General features: G+C 41.8%; 1 protein-coding gene across 2 annotated transcripts in view; it reads left to right on the top strand.

Annotated features, from left to right (window-relative positions):
* The window catches only part of FAM110B (family with sequence similarity 110 member B), a 154,338-nt gene that overhangs the window by 71,926 nt on the left and 62,878 nt on the right, over positions 1–19,534 (top strand). Inside the window, exon 1 of one of the 2 annotated variants that reach the window (XM_040432920.1) lies at positions 9,481–9,603. The exons of the other annotated variant lie outside the window; for it this stretch is intronic. The gene's annotated coding sequence lies outside the window, so the exon portion shown is untranslated. Of the gene's footprint in view, positions 1–9,480; positions 9,604–19,534 lie in introns of those variants that run through there. 2 annotated transcript variants of the gene reach the window in all.

The raw sequence follows: 19,534 nt of genomic DNA, 5'->3' as shown, positions 1-19,534 counted from the left end.
TGGTGGACACCAAGATAGTTAGCTTAGCTGGCTCCAGCTACTCCAGGGCAGGCTTTTACTGGGAACAGGCAATGTGTTGGGTGGGTGCCTGTTCCCCATGCCTTACTCCGGGTATTAAGAATATGCCCATGTCCAGGGATGCTATTTAATCCTGTTGCTGGACTTGGGTGGGGCTCTCAGTCTGAGGAAGAAGCAGGCTGTGCTAAAGCCTGTGGGAGCCGGGACCCTCTGACCCTGTGTGGGGTAAGCACTGCCGTGTTTTGGGGAGCTGGGTGGTAGACCCGGATCCTGCTAGAGAGGGACTATAATGTTTAGTCAGTGGCCAGACGGCTGAGGATTTGTTTTGATTTATGTTTTGGTTGCTGTTTGTGCATGAAGACTGCCAAATAAATGCATTGTTTGGACACTAAAGCCTTTGTCTGGAAGAAGTCTGTGAGAATGACCCCCGAATAAAAGATGATCCCTTGTACGAATAAAAAATTTTTTTAGCGAAAATCACAAGTCCATCGAGAAGATGATTTCCATTTTATATCTTTTGTCCTAACACATTGCAATCACATTTAGACTAAGCTAAGTACCCCTTGATTAATCTACAGAATGAGCGCCCCTTATAATTTTTGTTATAATGCACAGTTTCCCATAATTTTATCATTTTTGAAAGTATTTTGCTTGGTGTTACGTATTAACGACGTTAGAATAAAGAATGTTGTAGGTATTATTCAAAAATATATATTATTTACGTGGTTCCTAATCGAAGAGCTGTTTTACGGATGGGTTAACTCAATCCCGTTTTTTGCTATTTTGGTCTGGGGCTGCACGATGATCTTGGCTACAACACCTGTCACATCACCAAGGATCGCTGTGTAGCACTATAGTCATTGAACTGAAGGGGGTTGCAGTGCAACTCGCAACCCAAAAAGTTCAAAATCCATCATGGCAACTTTGAAGTTGCTCTGCGACCCCATTCATTCAGTGGCTGTAGTTCTACACAGTGGAATGCAATGTGTGATGTGGCCAAGATCTCCCTGTAGACCCATATTTGAAGTTTTCATTGGATGTTCAAACAATGTAGCACCGCAGTTTTGCACATGAAGAACATTTAGACCATTGTCCTTCCCGACAGTCAGCTGCTCGCTCAGTGAAGGAGACCACTGCATTTACATGCAGCAATCTCCTTCACAGTATGAGTAGGAGGGATCGCTATAGTGATCTGCTGCCCAAAAACAATGCTTGATGTGCCTGCATGAATGACTTTATCACCCCATGAACGGGCATTTTGCTCATTCATCGGGTGATGGTTGGCAGCACAATTCACCATAGAAGATAGACAAATCTTATCTACACCCCCTCCCCGCACAATTACCTCTGAACAGGTCACAGCACGTCTTGAAAACTCTCCCATAGAAATCAATGAACATCTTCAGACTACAAGTCCCTATGGACCATATGGCTGCTGTATAGTTTATCTAAAAATGCTGTTAATAGCAGCTCAAGCAAGATGGCCACCCCAGTGTACCAAAAATAGAAGGAAAAAAAATCTACAAATAATTAAAAACAGGTTATAAAAAAATTTCACTATCTAGTTTTAATTAGTTTAAAAACATAGGTGATACTTTCATTTTAATCATTAAACACAGAACATTTTACTGCAAATTTCTGCTTCTGTAAAGAAGTGAACGACTGGTTTAAGAAAGAAACAACTTTCCCAGAAACGTTTTATTATGTAGTTTTGATCCTGGATTTATTTAATTTTATTGAAGGTTTGTATATTGCCAGTAATGGCCTCATTAAATCATATCGCACATTATTGGTGCTTGCTGTTACGCACTTTGAAACGTCTATGGATTTTGATTGTCGACAGCTCCAGATAAAAAGACTCATCCTGTCCATTCATAGGTCATTCTTCTGAAGACAAAACCGAATAGATTGTTTACTCCATGTACATGTATTCATATGCAAAATGCTAATGCTTGAAGGAAGCACAAAGCCCTGTCTGGAGCAGAGAGGAGGAAACGGCAGGAGCAAAGAGTTTGTGCCATGAAAGAGTGATGCTTGTTAGAACATTACAGATGCATAAAAGCCTCTGCTACCAGACCTAGTAAGGAATATTACATTGTTAACCCAAGTCTCTTATTTAAAAAGAGGTTATTCTAAAATGTGATATGAGACTTTTTTTTTACAGTCCAGTAGTGTCAATAAATCTACCCTGTGTGATTTATTTTTGCTCGAACAGCTAACATTTTAAAGGGGTTAGCTGAGATGAATGTAAAAAATTAAACTCCTACCTCATATAGTACATTAAAATCTACTTCTTCATTGCTCCAATTGTTCTGCTTGACTTGAGGCTGGCAGCTCAAGGCTGTCAAAGTCCTTTGTGCTGCAGCTATCTCCCTATCACAGCTCAGGGGGTGTGTCATTTCTGCTGCAGCTATCCCCCTATCACAGCTCAGGGGGTGTCATTTCTGCTGCTGCTCTCCCTGTTACTGTCATATCTACTAACAGAAGCTAGGCCTAGAGACAGTTGAAGGATGGAACTGAGCATGTGCGACCACCCGCTATGTTACTGAAGGGGACAGAAAGATATGGGGGGGGGGGGAAACAAACGGCAAGGGGCGCTATACAGATACATTTTATTATATAAATCTGTGGCTATACTACATTTTCAGTTATATGCAGTTGCAAAAGTATTCAGATCCAGGTGCTGGTTTCAAAAATGTAGAATATTTCTTATGGGAAAAACCCTTTTACAGTGGCCCTACATATTGGATAGAAGTAGGTTTATGGTTGAACAACCATTGAATGAACGCTTGTGTTGTGAACCTTTGCATCGCTGATACAGCCGTACACATTGTAATCCATTGGCCGAGTTGTTCACACTTATCTTAGGTATTCAATGACACAAGGTTAAGGAGAAATGATCTTTCTGGTTATGTTAGTACCAGTAAAGATTGTTTGCGAATGCCAGATATTTTTACGTAAAAGAATGGTACCAGAAGAATCTTTTTTCCGACCATCAGACAGCAATTTCATACATGGCCGACTTCTTTCCAGATTACTGTGGTGTGTCATCGGTTGGTTAAAATGATCGTTTGTGGTTAAATTTTACCTGCAGAACAATTGTTTAGATTGAAATCCTCCGTATTCATCAACCTTAGTATAATGTGTATGGGCACCAAAATACATGTAACGACTATTTCATAGTAATTTAATACATTTAACCAGGCATACTGTCCAGTAGGGTTGATCATGTGGATTTACAGATGCAGGGAAATTATTTTTAATTATGCTCACATGATTAAAGTGGCCATCAAACATGCTCGCTGCCACCCTGTTGATCTCACTGGGACTGACGGGTGTTTACATGCACTGTAACCACGTCTCTTCGGCATTAGAAGATGGTACAAGCATCATTTTCTTAAAGGCAATTTTATTTTATTTTTTTAGGATTGCATGTTACTAATTTTGGGCTAAAAATCATTTTTTCAATTGGCCTTTATTAAAAATATTGAGCTGTTCTGTCACAAAGGGTTAACAGTTTTTCTAGCTGTGTGACTGGTACTTTCACTTTGTGCTGGTCATCTAATAAACCTTATCTCTAACCTACTGAGAGGTCATAAACACTTTTTTAAGCCACATTCTTATCAGTAAGATAACAACTGAGCTATAATGAGTGTTTATAATGTCAGAGAGCAGAGATAAGGAGTCCGTCAGCTCCTGGTCTGACGGAAGAGACAGAAAATCCACAGGCTGCTAGTAGAGCATGTCAGCTCTGTACAGAAAAAAGGAGGTCATATTTTTTTTTAATAAAGACCGAATTTTTAAAACATATTAGTTTTAGTTCCAAATGAGTACAATGCAATAATAAATAAAAAAAATTGGCCACAAATGTGTACATAGCCTTTTTACGCAACGGTTCTCATTTCACTTTTTCTGGTCGGATTTGTTGACAGCTATACATCTTTGGTCTTTGCCTTTTTCCTGCTAGCATATATGAATTAATAATGAACTGTAGTCTGTTTGTACATGTGGTATTGCCATTCAGACTCCTGAAGATGATGTGTGTCTATTATGATCAATTATCTTCCCTGTAGCCATAAGAGTTTGATGTTTAATGCATCTTAACGATCTTTCCTAGAACTGCCGGGCAATAAAACCACATATTACCCGTGTCTGACACGACTGTAAATGGCTGTCATTTGGATGGCCACAGACGTGATACAGTATAGACGTGCGTACATTTGTGAAGAACTCCTTTTAAGCAGCAGCATTTTAGCTGGATTTGTTTTTTTTTTAATGATAGAATATGGGATTCTCTAAAACCTGTGATTATCCATCTTGAATATCGGGCACATACCCTGGTGCATGTGAAATGTGCTGCAGAAATATAAGTGGGTTCAGCAATGCAAAACCTCCGGTGCTTCAATCACAGGCCCCAAGTACTTGTTTATTCATGACCCTTGCGCCAGCCCCCCTTGTGTGCTAAGGTGCATGTGTAGAAGGTGAACGCTGAATGAAGCTGATCCAAAGTATTGGGGCACACCTCTTAATCATTAAATTCAGGTGTTTCATTCAGTCCCATTGCTGCAGGTGTATAAAATCCAGCCCCTAGCCATGCAGTCTGCCTTTACAAAGATTTGGGAAATAGGTCTTTCTGAAGAGTTCGCCGAATTTGAACGTGGTACCTGTAATAGGATAACCATTGCAAAAAGTCAGTGCATGAAATTCCTTCCCTCATGGATATTTCATGGTCCGCTGCAAGTCCTATTATTGTAAAGTGGGGGCATTTTAAGAACCATGGCAAGTCAGACACAAAGTGGCAGATGATGTAAAGTTACAGAGCAAGGTCACCAAGGGCTGAGACACAGAGGGGGAGATTTATCAAGACAGGCGCTTGATATCCCTTGCACTGTCCGAGGATGCACCACATTTATGATGAGGTGCAGACCTCATAAATTAGGGGCATCTTCCTGCAGTCTGTGCGCCCAAACAGAAATCTACGACCGTTCAGAGCTGCCGTCGATTTCTGGTTTCATTTGCACCAGAAAACTGGCATAAATGAAGATAAATTTGTCTCTGCTGTTGGTCACGCCCCTTTAATGCCCTTGCCAGTTTTTGTTTTTTTTTAAAAGTGGCTAGGGCAGCGTTAAAAGAGGCACTTGCAACTTTTCTTTTTTTTTCATTTTTTTTTTTACTCCTTCAAAAAGTCGCATTTAAATAGTCACAAACGCACAGCTTGTGATTTTTTAAATTTGCTTTTATGGCGCAAGGAAGATAATAAATCTCCATAGTGCATAAAAGTTGCCAAAACTACTGGCTCAATAACTGCATAGTACCAAATCTCCTCTGGCCTTAACATTAGTACCATAAGATTAAGGCCCTAGTTGGGCATGCGCGCTGCCATTTGTTTCTATGGAAGTTCTGGAGATGGCTGAATACAGTGCCTGGCTATCTCAAGAAACTCCCATAGAAATGAATAGAGCAGCCGGCGCATGGCGGACTGGCCACTCTGTTCATTTCAGGGTGCTCCACGGAGTACGAGGCCTTCGTTCTCTTGATTGTTTTAGTTTCCTCCAATGATTTATAATCTTATGGGGTCATTTATCAAACTGGTGTAAAGTAGAACTGGCTTAGTTGCCCATAGCAACCAATCAGATTCCACCTTTAATTTTTGACAGCTCCTTTGGAAAATGAAAGGTGAAATCTGATTGGTTGCTATGGGCAACTAAGCCAGTTCCACTTTACACCAGTCTGATAAATGACCCCATTAATCTATATGTTTTCCTGTCTGCTGCTGACCATGTTCCTTGTATGAACAGACTATGCTTTTAGTGTTTATGGAATATAATTTTTGCTTTCTACAAATCATCTTCCCCGGTTACTGCCAGGTCACTTAATGTTTAGCCTGCATTTATGGGCTGTGTACCTTGCGGTGACATCTGTCCGTTGGAAGCTAGTAGTAGTCTACTTGCATCACATCCTACGGACCAGTGTCATGGCTAGGGGGTCTGCGTGCAGTATGACTAGCAGAGTCGTGGTACCCTTCCCCCTCCAGCTAGACGCTCCATAATGCTGCTGTCACTACCGACATTGCTTTGACACATAACACAAAACTGCCTCGCTGTAACGGAGGGAAAACTCCAGGAGCAGCATTGACGATAACGCCAACTCCTTTTATTGCTGTTAATGACATTAAGAAGATTCTACAATGGTTCCGTCATCTCAGCATTATCTGGACCTGACCGATTCCAGTTTAAAAAATTGTTATGGATTCTAAAATGATGATAGAAATGGTCTCTCTTTTCATCTGTGTTGTGGGTCCTCCAAGGAAAATACGGGATGAATAACGCCGTGTGGCGATTTTGCTCATTAACCTCTTTAGGACACATGACGTACCGGTACGGCATGTGTATTTCTGATCACCGGCGGGTGGAGATCGGAACAAGGTGCCTGCTCAAATCGTTGAGCGGGCATCTTGGTTAAATGCGCAAGGGGCCCTGTGACCCCCGTGTCGCCGATCGCCGCAAACCGCAGGTCAATTCAGACCTGCGGTTTGCGGCTTTTTATGGTGCGGTGGCGGTGATGCCATCGGGTCCCCGTGGGGCTGTATGGAGGACCCAATGCACGGAAGGCAGCGCCGCTGCCTTCCTATGACGTGCCTGTGAGATCCAGCCCCCTGGATCTCACAGGCCGGAAGCTGTATGAGTAATACACACAGTATTACTCATACAGCCAATGCATTTCAATACAGAAGTATTGAAATGCATTGTAAAGGATTAGACCCCCAAAAGTTGAAGTCCCAAAGTAGGACAAAAAATAAAGTGAAAAATAAAGTCCCCCCCCCCAAAAAAAGAAAAGTTTCAAGTAAAAATAAACAATAAAGTAATTTTCCCCAAATAAAGTTAAAAAGAATTGGTAAAAAAATAGGGGGGGGGGGGGAAGTAGACATATTAGGTATCGCCGCGTCCGTATCGACCGGCTCTATAAACATATCACATGACCTAACCCCTCAGATGAACACCGTAAAAAATAAAAACTGTGCTAAATAATGATATTACTGTGTAAAACTTACATAAATAAAAAAAGTATACATATTGGGTATCACCGCGTCCGTATCGACCGGTTCTATAAAAATATCACATGACCTAACCCCTCAGATGAACACCGTAAAAAAAAAAAAAAAAAAAAACTGTGCTAAATAAACAATTTTTTGTCACCTTACACCACAAAAAGTGTAATAGCAAGCGATCAAAAAGTAATATGCACCCCAAAATAGTGCCAATCAAACAGTCATCTCATCCCGCAAAAATCATACCCTACCCAAAATAATCGCCCAAAAACTGAAAAAATTATGGCTCTCAGACAATGGAAACACTAAAACATGATTATTTTTTTTTGTTTCAAAAACTTACATAAAAAAAGTATACATATTGGGTATCACCGCGTCCGTGACAACCTGGTCTATAAAAATACCACATGATCTAACCTGTCAGATGAATGTTGTAAATAACAAAAAATAAAAACTGTGCCAAAACAGCTATTTCTTGTTACCTTGCCTCACAAAAAGTGTAATGTAGCGCAACCAAAAATCATATGTACCCTAAACTAGTACCAACAAAACTTCCACCCTATCCCGTTGTTTCTAAAATGGGGTCACTTTTTTGGAGTTTCTACTCTAGGGGTGCATCAGGGGGGCTTCAAATGGTGTCAAAAACACAGTCCAGCAAAATCTGCCTTCCAAAAACCGTATGGCATTCCTTTCCTTCTGCGCCCTGCTGTGTGCCTGTACAGCGGTTTACGACCACATATGGGGTGTTTCTGTAAACTACAGAATCAGAGCCATAAATATTGAGTTTTGTTTGGCTGTTAGCAAAGAAATAATAAAAAAAAACAAGTGGCGCTATATAGATACATTTTATTGAATATCTCAATGGTTATATTAAATGCAATTACAAAGTATTCAGATCCAGGTGCTATTTTGAAAATAGAATATTTTTTTTTCATGGGACAACCCCTTTAAAGCGGCTCTGTCACCATGATCAACCCTACCCTGCCAGGCATATAGCCTAGTGGGGTTGATGACGCTGGTCAAAATGATACCTGTCTTATGTCTGTTGGTGGTATCGTTGCAGAGAAAATTAAACTTTTACAATTATGCAAATGAACTATCCTAGCAACGGGAGGTGGGTTTATGCGTTTCAAGCACCACTCCATCCCCCGGTGTCCCTTTGCTTTTCATCATGCCCCCCCTTTTAGATTGACAGTGCAGGACTGCACTTGCGTTGAGATCAGTGTGTGCACACAACATCGTCACACGTTGGGATGAGCACTTTTGGCTAGAAAAGCTATTCCACCCTCCCTCCCTTTTTTTTTTTTTCAAACTTTTTAAAAATGTCTTAAGTGAAAATTATTAACAAAGCTTACCACACCCACCTTCCCACTCGTATTTCAGAACTGGAATGAGTGGTGTAAAAATGCAAAAAAAGTCACAAAAGTTGTGTACAAAAATTCACAAAAGGCCCAACTTTTTGAATCCAGGATTCTGGAGTAAAGGCATGATAACTTACGGTCTACCCATCAATCTAATCTCTAAAACATGCTGCCTACAGATGTTATTGCATTTTGTGGTGACAGGTCCTCTCTAAATGACTTCTTTTGGAGTCCAGGTGTTTCGTCTCTCTTTTTTTAAGATGCACCAACCGTAGCACTGCAACTTCACCAGACTCGTGACTCAATGTATACCAACTGGTGTGACTGGCATGACCACGCTGCACATGGCTTCTAGGTGCCTTTAACTTGCCAAGAGTGAACACTCAGGGGTTGAAGAACATTTGACTATCTTCCACCCCAAGCATCTTTTCAGAGGTCATTCAGTCATTACTGTTGCTCCGCATTATTAGGGCTTCTGCGTTCTTGACTCTGATTGATTTTTCAGAGACCCGAATCGGCCCGGCTCTCTCCGGATCATAAACCTGGCGAATCAATTCTATCCTCTCTTTCGATAGTTGTTTTCATCTGGTAGGAGCCTTTTTTTGTGCGGGATCTCCAGCTGCTGGTAATGGGTGCACGCTGAGTTAATGAATTATACATACGCAGGTTAAAGTGACAAACGCCTTTCATGATTAAGCAGGAAGAAGACGAAAATAAAAGCTGCGTGGCAACAGAGTTTGCAACCCGGAGAGAACATCAGTGGATTGTAACGGCTGAGCTTGAAATCAAGCAGTAATTTTTATATTATCTAAAGAGGTTTTTACTTATTAAAATTTAATTTTCTCCCAGGCTGTTCTTCAGTAGTACGGTCCTAGCAAAAGGCTATAATTAGATTAGGAGGCTTCTAAGCGCTGGTGACAGTAGCAGCCTCAGTGAGCATGTGCTCATTGCTGCCATGGATCTCTTCCCCCATTGGCTGCTCATGTTGCTGCTTACCTCCTTCCATAGCTTTTCTCTGTAATCTTTGTGTGCTGCGTTCGAAAGACAGAGGTATTGTGTCCTCTCAGTAAGTGGCGAAGGAGCTCGGAGCTGAAGATCAAGCGAAACCCACCGGCCAGAGACATCCCTCACCCTTGGAGGACCATACTAGACTGCGAGCAGAGGTCAAACACCAGGGTACATCTGCCCTTTTTTATATCCACTTTTTATTCTAGAGCCATGCATGAAATGAATGGTCTCGATCATGTCATCTGTTTAATGTCCTGCGCTGTTCTTTTCATGTGATTTATATTGTGCGCTGGCAGACGTGAGGCTGTGTTCAACGAGTTTCGTGCTTTTCTCTCTTCGTACAAGGCATCTCATTCTTAAAAGTCAATTCTGTCCTCCGTTACATGAAATGATGGTGCATGTAGAGATGCTAAAGACAATATGACTTGCGTATTGACTTGAATGCACTCCAAACTTTATGATCTAATACGTGAGCTTCTCTCTTCCAGCTTAGCCTTGTGTGGTCTGATTTACTGTGCTTGTAATAGAGTGTTTTTAGAATACATGCTCCTACAGATTGTATGTGTATTCTATGTGTGCGTGTTGTTAATATATTGGGCAAAGATAAGGTCGTCGTAGACACCAGAACTATAGTAAGTTACAGCCAGTAAAACTCCTTATTCTGATCGGTGCGTCTAGTCGAAGTGATCACATTGCATAGATTAATTTCAGTCATTGTCATAAAATTAATGTAGATTATTGAACAAAATGACATAACATTTTTAAATCCCAAACTCTGGTACATTGTTAGCTTTGTGCTCATTTGGACCCAAAAATGGCCAAACTAGTTTAGAAGCCCATTGACTAAAGTTATTGATTCATTTCAGACACTTTGGTATCCATTGCTCCAAAAAATGATCATTTAGAGTGTTTGTTTGTTTTTTTATTGCTAGCTCTGCAGCTACCTTGACATCTCAGTTCTGATAACGAAGGATTTGGCTTTTTTTCTCTTACAAATGGTTACAAATAGAAAAAAAATCCTTTTGTCTGTCCCCCCCTCCCCTTGTAGATGTAGTGAAGGTCTTTTCCTGTGTCACTAAATAAAGGCAGAGCGCAGTCACTAGGTCATACAGCTGGCTCGCTGCCAACCTGTGTCTGAAGTGTTAGATGGTTTTGTCTAGATAAAAATAAGATAAATGGCTGTATTATCCACATCTGAAGTGAGACGTGTGTTGATGTCGCACGTGCTTGCATAACGAATTGGCCATGTAACTGTCTGATAATCCGGCATGTTTGTGACCAGCAAGGTGTTGGTTTTACATTGCTTCAGTTTTAACAATGTGGTCTTCATCCCCGAAGCTTGCGCAAGCATTGCATCACCTATGATGTGGTTTTGACAGGGGTGGACTGGCCATAGACCCTACAGGAAAATTTCCCTGTGGGATAATGTCTAGGGGGACAACGGCCCACCGGGATCTAAAACCCTCAGCATTAATTAATGCTAGGAGTATTAAGTACTTATGCACCTGGCCAACAGCCGCAGGTGCCCTCCTAAATTCCTCCCTGTTGACCATGTGGTCAAAAACTTCTCATGGAAATGCACCCTTAAAGAAGTTTCCTAAGCCATCCTTCCCGCATAACTGTCTTTGAAGGACTCATTTTTGTGGTGTTTTGCTTGGCTTTCTGTTTGGATCCTGATTTCTAGTTAACATTGAGACTCATTGGCCAGATCCATTGGCTTTCCAGAACATTGGGACGTAATTATGAATTTATTGAAATGATTACATAATCCGACCAAGGTATAGACTTTATGGATTAAACTGTGCTTTACTTATGCTGATCAATTTGTAGTTTAGTTCTTAGCAGCATTCACAATTTTGAATGCTCCAGAGCTGAACTCTTCAAATATTTATTGCTTATTTTCTGCATAGAGCTTGCTTGAGTTTTTTGTGTTCTTAGACTAAACTTTATACCAATTGCTGTACAGTAATCTAATGCAGGAAAAAGTAAAGTTAGTCATACACTTGATATACCCAGTGACTGAACTCCTTCAACCGACAGCTATATCTCTCAACCCCCCAGGGGCGTAGCTATAGGGGGTGCAGTGGTAGCAGTCCCTTCCGGGCCCAGGAGCCTGAGGGGGCCCAAAGATCCTTGTGCCGCATAAGACACCAGTATTATAGAAAGTGCATGCAGCTCAAGTTACACCTCTGGCTGGAATGAAGGGGTTAGGTCAAGAATTTGGTCAGGCATGGTCTGTAGGGTTGGGGCTGCTGTTTCAATTTTTGCCTCAGGCAGCACGAAGGCAAGGTGCTTCCCTGCCTCTGGCTACAAAGCTATGAGGGAAGGGGGTCCAAGCTCAACTCTTGCACCAGGGCCCATGAGCCTCTAGCTATGCCCCTGCAACCCCCCATACACTTGCATGCTCCACTGAGCATGCAAGTGTTCTGAATGGTAAGAGAGGAAATAATCCACTGCCAGGCATCTCTGGCAGTGCCTTATTACCTTGAGAATAAAAGGATTGGGCCTATTGAACTCTAAAGACGCATGTTCACTGTGCAACAAGCAAACAATTATCGGGAAGGAAGCATTCCTTCCCAATAATTGCCCGATCCTCAATAAAGGTGAAGAGCTGCATTTAAAGCACTGTATGAGGACAACTGATGACAGTAGCTCGTCCTCATACAGAGTCATTGCTTCTGGGAAGCTATAGATGCACATATGTATGTGGCCAGCTTAAGCCTCCCTCTGCATCAGTTGAGCTTAGCCAAACTTTTCTAACTACAAGATTGACAGATGTTTCCAATAAACAGCAGAACTATGAATACAGCTCTGGGCTAAACGACAGGCTGCGACTCAGGATCAGTACAAGTAATGTAGCAATATCAATATAGAAGCTTCAAATGGTGTTTAAAGGTGAACATTTGCTTTAATCATTATCTCATGGGATCTGCCATTACTGCGCAGTTGAAACTAAAGTCTGTGTTTGGGATCACTTGACACCCTAGAGAACCGTTTTTATACACTGGCTGATAAGCTAATGTAGGTATTATCAAGTGGAATTACTTTAATGCTTTCACCAATACATTTATGTCATCTGGTAGTGTAATTTGTTCCGTGTAAATCGTGTAAATGTTCTGAATGCCTGATCGGGGTAGTAATGTTCAGTTAGAGAAAATTGTCTAAAATAATGGTGTTTGACTGTAGAGATGCTTTTTAAACCTCTAAGTATCAGGGAGGCACCATCGAGCTGTCTAAAACGCGAAAAACTCAAGACGCAAACGGGACTGTTAGAGCCGTACAATCCACCTCCCACATTTATCATACATGGTGGGACCAAGCCAAAGACAGGATTTCATTATCTCCAACCATGCATGGTGTTAATGGAACCCTGAGAAAGATGAAATAGGGAATGCTTGGTATGTAATATAAAAGATTGTCGTCTCCAGTAGTGTGTTTTCCAAAGTCAGCCCCAAGAAAGCTTGAGTTCATTAAATAAAAAGAAAATAACAATAGAACAGCATTAAAGGTTGACTTGGCTGTACATACAGTATACTGAAGTATATAAGAGGGTGAGTCAAAATGATCTGCACTGTGGCTGTAGAATTTATGTTAATTAACATTCAGAAAAGACAAATACATTGTTTTCTACATAACCCCCCTAGTCACTGCTGTGTAGGTTTGTTACGGAATGTCGCACAAGTCTCAACCAAGAAGAAAGAGACTGATGCCCGTCCACGACTGGAGACAACATTGAGTGTGCAGGTGAACTGATTCTGTTGGATCAATGGGTGACAGTGGATAATGTGGCAAATCATTTGTAAATCGCCCTACGAGGATGAAGATTTACATCTGATGAAGAGGTGATGACGGCGGTGCATTCATGGTTCACAGCTCAGCCTGAAATTTTTTTTGATGTGAGAATACAAAAGCTTGTTGACAGAGGGACAACGTGTATTGAAAAGCATGGATATTATGTCAAAAAAATTATGTATTTGTCTTTCCTGAAAGTTGATTAAAATAAGTTCTACAGCCAGAGTGCGGATAATTTTTTGACTCCCCCCTCGTATTTGCCACGGTAAGGGGGAAGGAAGAAAGCATATGGAGGAACTTCTATTTACATTCCCAAGAAGATGGTTTAATTTATTGACTTATAACAGAGCAATTCCAAGGTGCATGGCTTCTTCAGGCAACCTCCACTTCCCTCTGGGAACTCTGGTGTCCAACTGACTCTTCTTCTACCATACAGCCCAGGAGGATCCGCTCTGTTGGATTCATGCAGCCACATACTGCTCTCACACACAGAGCATCTAAGCCTGCACACATGTCTGCGCAGGAACAGCTCTGCACACACCATTCCTGTCCGAAACTCCTTCCCTAGCTCTTCCAGCTGGAGTTCCGTCATCCTCCGCTACACATTAAAAATGGTTCACCTACATTAGGAGAAATATCAAAAGTTTGACAGGGAATATGCCATGATTGATGTAAAAAATTAAATAAATCAGACATCATATAGTACATGACAATTGCTTTGCTAGATTATCTTCAGCTTGGCAGCTCAGGGGGCATGTCCTTTCTGGCTGGTGGCAGTTGAAGAGTTAAGCTGAGCACGTTCGACTAGCTCAGTGAGACGGACAAAAAAATAAGGAAAATAACAAAGAGCAGGTGGAGCTAGACAGATACATTTTATGGAATAACTGGCTATACTAAATGTTTAATGACATGTAATTACAAAATGTATTCAGATCCAGGTGCTGGTTTGAAAAATTCAGAATTTTATGTTGTGTGACAACCCCTTTAAATGAACTATTAGGGGATGTGAACACCATAGAGAGAAAGGCTCCCCATTTACAACACCTCCTCCAGTGATGCCAGTTGTTGAATGTGAAGGGGGAGTATACCTGGTGACTGTCACGGTGCGGTTCACCGTGACGTGGTTTGGCATGCAGGCTGGCTGCACGCCTTGTGCGTACTGGGTTCGGATGTTTCCGTGTAGGCTGGTTGCTTTTGGCTGCGTGCTGGCTACGGTATCTAGTGTGAACCTGCCCATGTGTGTGTGTACCCCCTTTGGCTGTATCGTCTCCCTGTGGGTATGTCTGGTTGGTTTCACTCTTGTGTACTAGCTGCAGTGTTCCGTGCATGCTGGTTGCTAGGAGCAACGTCCTGTATCGCAGCTTGGTATGCTGTGGTTTCTGGTTACCCCTGACCTGATTTGGTACCTCCCTGTTTGGTTCTGATGGGGTTAAACTCCCCTGGTCGGTTCCTGGGTGTGTCCTTTCAGGTGCGCTCATTAGGCTGCTATTTCTGCCTTTGAGTGTGGAGTGTTGAGGTCATTCTTGGTCAGTCTGTTCTGTCTTGTCTTGTGGGTGTGTCACCCCTCTGCTCTGTGTGGTCTGTCTGTCTACGTTTGTCTAGGGTTTTGCCCTTTGCTGCTGACCCAAGGGGTCCTACCATCTACACGTCGGTGTGTTCCGCCTGGTTCTGTATTGTTGTCTTCTGGCCCTGTACCTTGCCTTGTATCTGTCCTGTATGTGTATTGCCTAGCAGAGTTTATCTGCGTATGATCTATGTTCCTGTTATTGTCTGTCTGGCAGTCCTTACGGCTTCTGGTGTTCCCTTCATGTCTGTCAATGTCCGCCTTCGGAAGAGGGTTCCTGTGTTCCCTAAAGGGGGAATGCCCATTCTCTGTCTATGTGCAGCTCTGCCTTGGGCCGCTTAGCTTCTATTGCTTGCGGCGCAGGTAACTTCTTCTGTCTCTGTTCTGCCTGTTCTGTGCAGCTCATCCTGGGCCTCCTTGTTTCTATTGTGCTTGGGACGCAGGCACCTGCTTCTGTCTCTTTTCCGTTCTGCCTGTCTGTGGACTCAATGTACTGTCGGTACTATGTCTGGTATCTCCGTGCCGCCTGACCCTGCTGCCACTGACTCGGTTTACGCTCTGGAGTAGCCCCTGTTAACTACCCTAACGGCCCAAGCCTATCCTCACCATCTGAGGCTCTAGTGAAGACCAGGTAGCTGCTTTAGTTACCCCCCTCCAGAGTATTGCTAGTCCATGGCGCAGTGGGTTCACACCCACTGATTCGTTTCCGTACATTAAGGTCTTCTGTTAGGCATCTTTCACACGGGCATCCCGGATTTGCTCCGGATGCATCGCGTGTGCACTGCGGGAAACCCACGCATGTGCGCACGCAATTTCAGTCCGTTTTCACTGTGATTGTGTTGTTCAGTTTTTATCACGCGGGTGCAATGCGTTTTTGCACGCGCGTGATAAAAACCTGAATGTGGTACCCAGACCCGAACCCGGACTTCTTCACTGAAGTTCGGGTTTGGGTTAGGTGTTCTGTAGATTTTATTATTTTCTGTTATAAGGGAAAATAATAGCATTCTTAATACAGAGTGCTTACTAAAATCTCGATGGAGGGATTAAAAAAAAGAAATGAAAAATGCTCTCTTCTTATCCACTTGACCGCGCAGCCGGCATAGTCTTCTTTCTATCTTCATTCAGCAGGACCTGTGCTGACGTCACCGCGCTTACCACGTGGTGAGCGCGATTACGTCATCAAAGGTCCTTTTGCAGGTCCTCAAAGAAGAAAGAAGACATGCCGGCTGCGCGAACAAGAGCATAAGGTGAGTTAATTTTTTTAACCCCTCAAACCACATTTTAGTAAGCATTCTGTATTAAGAATGCTATTATTTTCCTTTATAACCATGTTTTATAAGGGAAAATAATACAGTATATAGACTTTTATCAATTTACTAACATCTCCTAGCAACCATGCGTGAAAATCGCATTGAATCCGCACTTACTTGCGGATGGTATGCGATTTTTACGCGCCCCATTCATTTCTATAGGGCCTGAAAAACGCAGAATATAGAACATGCTGCGATTTTCACGCAGCGCACAAGTGATGCGTGAAAATCACCGCTCATCTTCACAGCCCCATTGAAGTGAATGGGTCCGTATTCAGTGAGGGTGCAATGCATTCACCTCACGCATTACACCCGCGCAGAAAACTCACCCGTGTGAAAGGGGCCTTAAAGTCACTGTCACATGTCTTGGTTCCTTTGTAATAGTTATGTGTTCTGTGGTCCTTTGCCTGTTTTCCTTGTATTCTGCTCGCCTGACGTCTCGGAGGTCCCCCTTGGGACCCCCAGCACGTGACCATCTGATCTCCAAGAGATATATATATATATATATATATATTATATTATATTATATTATATTATATTATATTTTAGGCTTGGATTTATGTTAATCATGGATACAGGGCACTAAGGTTAAAAAATGTAGCCCAAGCAACAAGAATACATATAGTAAAGATAAACGTTTAGTAGGTTCAGAACACAGGGGAAAGGGCAAAGGAATGAATGTGAACAAGTCAGTAGAATAAAGGAATAAAAGGAAGCAATTACATGAGCAGAAAGCGTTGCTGGAAGTGAATAGCTTCATGCTTAAACTTTAATTAGCCTGTGCGGTGTAAAAGCCATTATCATCAAGTTAATCGCCATGAGGGTCTGGGGTCTTTGTTTATTTTAGCTGAACTCTGCTGCTCCATCAGTTTGGGAACGTTTATTCATCAGTAAATTGGAGATGCAATATTTTGAATGAATGTTTAATGTAGAATTTTTAAAGGCTATGTACACCTCTGAAGGCAATTTTTGTTTGATTGCAGTTTACATATTTTTGGCTAAAAATCATATTTTCAATGAGCTTTTATTAAAAATATTGAGCCGTTCTGTCACACATGGTTAACTCTCTTTTTCTAACTCCATGACTAGTACTCTCACTTTCACGTTGTGCCGATCATATAATAACTCTTATCTCAAGACTACTAAGACTTCATAAACACTTATTTAAGCCACATTCTTATCAGTAAGGTAAGAACAGAGTTATAATGAGTGTTTAGAATGCCAGAGAGCATAGATAAGGAGTCCGTCAGCTCCCCACCTGATGGAAAAGAGAAAATCAAGAGAATGCTTCTAGAGCATCTCAGCCCTGTACAGAAAAAAGGGTTCCATATTTTTAATAAAGACCAATTGAAAAAAATGATTTTTAGCTCAAAATGAGTACAGTAATAAAAATAAAAAAAGTTGCCCCCAAAGGTATACATGGCCTTTAAGGTGCCCACACAAATGAAAGTCAGCGACTATCTGATACTGTATTATGGAGGTGTTCCCACTCTCTACATGTCATGAGGAAAAAGTAGGATTGGATTTCAACATGCCCTATCCCTTAATTCTGCTGTCAGGGGAATCTGGTCTTAGCTTTTTCCCCTCTCAGCATGTCTGAGTAGGGCGTCTGGAGGATTAGCTCTCAGCACGAACATTTATGGCCTACTTTAGAAGTACTGCTAAAGGCCCTTTTGCATGGGCCAATAGAACAGATGGTGATCGGTCAACAAACTTCATAGGAACATTCATTCCTGATCATTGCCGACTTGCTTAGTTGCAGTTACTTTCACTGCTGTATAGGGATGAATGATCATTTGTATGACCATTCTTCCCCATAAGTCTCATTGCTCGTAGGCTCCCCTTTTTACATAATCGATCGTATCAGCTGACAAATGAGCATTCTGCTTGTTTGACGACTGAACATCGGCACATTTACACAGGCCAATTATTGGAAATGTGTATTTCTACAAACGTTTGCTTGTTAAAAGGCCTTAAACGGGTTGTTCAAGATAAATAAATAAAAAAAAATAAAAAAAATGGGGCTGTAGCAATAAATGTCATACAATAAAAAATAAATAAAAATCAGACACCCCTGCCGTTTCCAGTGTCACACTCTGGCCTTGCAGCACTGACGTCCTCCTTCCGGCTGCAGGGGTGACTTTCTGTGTGCACAAGTCACTGTGGAGCCAATCAGTTGGTCATAGTATATGGGACGTGACTGCTAAGGCCAGTGATTGGCTGCTACAGTGATGTCATCACTGGGAGGGGGGGGACCGGAACGTGACGCTGGGAGTGACTGGAGAAAAGGGGCGCGTATGACTCTTTAAAAAAAAAATATTACCTTTCCTGCTGCCCCAGATTTTTTTTTTTTTTTATCTCTGGCAACCCTTTTAAGTCTCTCAAGAAGCTACAATGTCTTAGATGTTGATGTTGCAAAAATCTTGGGGTTCACCTGGTGATGAGAGCCTAAAAACTTTTATGGAACCGTGTCATTTTGTGTAATCAATTTACCTTTTATTGTTTTGTGTAACCCATTTATGCAGAGGATGGGGCAGACTGTGACACCACAACATGCAGCCTCTGAGGACGTCGCCTTATGGAGGAAACTGTCTAGGAGGCTCTGAGACCTCTGCATCTTGGTAACCAAGGGAAAGAAAAACTTGGGGGCTTATATGATGGACGGTAACTTGGGCTGATACACATCAGTAAATTGCCAGTTGTCGCCTGCCTTGCTCGTTCCTTGTAAATTGCCTGGCTATGAAAGTCAATGCTGAGGAGATAGGAGTTTCACTTGATTGCATGCTGAAGTGGAGACTTTGGTCTGACTGACAGGCACTTTCCCAACTTGCCAGAAGTAATTGTTGTGTAGATTGATGCAAGGTCTTACCAAGCTCACCGCTACATGATTTCTAACACATTTTTACAGGTTCATTTTTTTTGTCTTAAATCTTTCGCTTTTCGGGTCAGTAACCACATAGCATTGTTGCGTTTTACTTCATATGTTTGAAGAAAACAATGGAAACCGCTTATTACATTAGGCCGCATACTAATGATGAGTTAATTAGTCCACAAGTGGAGAGTGCTGTATTACATGTCAGACAAGACTTGCGGTGGTAGGATGACATGGCTTTGTGCAAGCTATTTATTCTCTGGTTCAGTAATTCGTTCTTTGAATGGATCTACTAGTTCTGTATGTTGTATTTTATGTAAAACACTAAACTATCTACAACATTAGCCCTTTATGATATCTACTTTTAACAGCATGTAGATCAATCACGGGTTTAGCTTAAAGGAAACTTGTCACATTGTACATTCAGTCCTATCTGTAGGCGCCATGTTTATAGAGCAGGAGAAGCTGAGCAGATTGATATATAGTTTTGTGGGAAAATATTCAGTAAAACTTATATATTGTTCATTAAAGGGTTTGTCCACTTTTTTGATAATGACCTAT

The sequence above is a fragment of the Bufo bufo genome, chromosome 5, assembly GCF_905171765.1.
Source record: "Bufo bufo chromosome 5, aBufBuf1.1, whole genome shotgun sequence".
In the NCBI taxonomy this organism is placed as follows: domain Eukaryota; kingdom Metazoa; phylum Chordata; class Amphibia; order Anura; family Bufonidae; genus Bufo; species Bufo bufo.
Note: the sequence above shows the minus strand (reverse complement) of the source record. Positions and strands in the feature narration are given on the sequence as shown.